Below are 2,586 nucleotides of genomic sequence, written 5' to 3'. Positions count from 1 at the left end.
GAGGACCTCCAACCCCCACCATAGGAGTCCCTCCCCATGGCACACCAATAACCCCCCCCCCCCAAGAGTCCTTGCAGCTTGTTCAAGGGTTTCCAGCAGGGGCAGTAGGATGGTGCCATGACAAGGGGGCTGTATTTGGATGCAAAGGATGTGGGTCTGAATCTTGGCTTTTCACTTAGTCCCAGTGTGTGACTGTGGGCAAGTCTGGGCCTCAGTTTCCTCATCTGTAAAATGAGGGGGTTAGACCAGATGGGCTCTGGGGTTCCTCCCAACTCTAAAGCTGGGATCCTGGTTGTGTCCAAGTCCCCCCCACCCCTCCAATTCTTCAGTCACTCTAACTCAACTCTCTTGAGTTTTCTCCAGTGCCTTCAACCAACCACCCCCTCAACCTGGTGCCCATGGGGCAAAGCAGCCCAGACTTCAGGCTTGCGGGTGTGGGGGGGCAGGCAAACATATCCTATGACCAGAAAAGGGTGAAAGGGAGAAGGCAGGGGCATCTTTGGCTCTTCTCACCCCAAACCCCAACATAGTGAGGCCAACACCAGACTTCATTTTGTTTTATTTAGGAAAGTGTAAAAATAAATACAAATTTATCAGCTGCCTTCTGCCCCCCCCCTCCCCTCCACAAAAAACCAACCCCCAACAAAACACTTCTAACCTAAAAACCTACGTGGGGGTTCTATAGAGGCTGAAATCACAAGGGCTCAGACGTCAGGGCGAGGGCCAAGGAATGGGTGTAGACACTTGCCACCACCGAGTTACATCCCCACCTCTGCCCCAGAGTCAGACTTTGAACATCTCCAGGTTGGCCTCTTGTACAGAGGACAAGGCTGGGGAAGGAGAATTGGAGGTGGCCTTGCTGGAGGAAGCACTTCACCCTGGGCGGTCATTTCATCAGAACAGGCCTTGGCTTCCTCATCCTCAGGAAAAAGTGGCTGGCTTGGCAGGCTGGTCTAGAGGGCCCAGCCAGCTCCATATCGCGATCCCTTAAGACTAGTGGCTAGGATGTTTTGCAGGGAGAGGGGTCCCTGTGCAAGAGGAGATAGGGAGTATTCTACGGCCCTGGGAACCAAGGCTATTTAGATGACTTCATGCCCTTTCTAAATTACAAAAAATAAAAATTGTCACCATGTATCCCCTCTGCCGAGATCTGGAGGTGGGGAGGTGTCCTACCACCTCCTCTCCCTGAACGTCACAGCTGGTGAGTGGACCATCTGCAAGAAAGATTCCCTCTAGTTCTTGCACATGACCACAGACAACTCAGGTATTGACACTGGGGACCTAGGAGAGTGACCTTGTTTGTGGGTCCCTTTTAATCTCCCATGGGCCCATCTTCACAAGGGTGAAGGGTTCCTGATGACTAAGGGATTTAGTGTGGGCTCACTTTGAAGGCCTGGCCTCTCTCTATAGTCAAATGTTGAGGCAGGGCTAAGCTGCCATGTTCCATCAAATATCCCATAAGAAGCAAATCCTTCAGACAGTCCCTGAATTCCTCCTTGCCTTAGTCCTGGGGGAGGACAGTTTTCCCTGTGTCCTTTCTATAGTGGGCAGGCTTAAGGGCTTGCCTGGAGTCAAGGCACTGTGGACAGGCAGAAAACTGATGAAATCTATGTGAGAGACGAAAGCCTTGGAATGGAATTGGGGAGATGGGGAGAGCCTGAGGGAGTGATCCAGCAGCACAGGAAGCAAACCGCCCTTTGGGAACTACTGGGTGATCCCAGAGGAATGTTAGAAACGTTCTTGGGAAGATAACTGATTGATCACCCAGCGGAGTCAGGACTAGACATTTTGAAAGGCAATGAGAATAAACCATCCTTCTGGGCATGAAGAGAAAGGGGGACAGGGAGAAGGTGGGACAAGGCTAACTGGAAGAGAAAAGTCTGAGGGCTTCAAACCAGGAAAGCCCTCCAGGCAGTAAGAATAACTGGGTGAGATTAGAGGAGGGCCTACCGAAAGGTGGAGGCAGCTAGGTGGAAACATGACATCACAGCCCTGAGGCTGTCTTATCTGAAGCCTGGCACCTTAGCTCCAGAGTCCTGCTCTAGCTTGTAAGGGTGCCTGAGGATAGCTTCCCTCTTACACCACCCCACTTCATCTGACCAGCTCTTTACCCCTCTTCCTTACAATTTTCCTTCTGATGCAAGAGACAGACATCCTAGACCTTAGGGACTGTCCCAGCAGCCAACTGCAGAAGAGAAAGAGAAGGCTGCAGGAGGGTTGGCACGAGGCAGAGGATGAGAAGAGGGGAGATGGGGGTCAGAGACGGTGAGGGGCTGCCTCCCCAAGGCCTGAAGCCACAAGTTAAGGCTGGGAAGGGGCTTCTTGATGCTCGCTGGTCTTTGTTTGCACCAGAATGGTATTCTAGGACCTAAGTGCATCCTTTTTACTGTCTCCTAACTTGTGCCATGTTTACACTTAGGAAAAAGACAATTTGGGGGGGATTTCACGTCCTAGCCTGCATCTGGCTCCCATCCCATCTGGCTCATTCCATTCTACCAGTACCTCTGACACTTCCCAATGCCTTATCCTCACAGAGCTCTCCTAAGACCTTTCTCCTCTCTCAGAGTAAAGCTTCTGCCATGGGTT

The sequence above is a fragment of the Notamacropus eugenii genome, chromosome 6 (genome assembly GCF_028372415.1).
Source record: "Notamacropus eugenii isolate mMacEug1 chromosome 6, mMacEug1.pri_v2, whole genome shotgun sequence".
NCBI classification, from domain to species: Eukaryota; Metazoa; Chordata; class Mammalia; order Diprotodontia; family Macropodidae; genus Notamacropus; species Notamacropus eugenii.
This window is presented reverse-complemented; position numbering follows the sequence as displayed.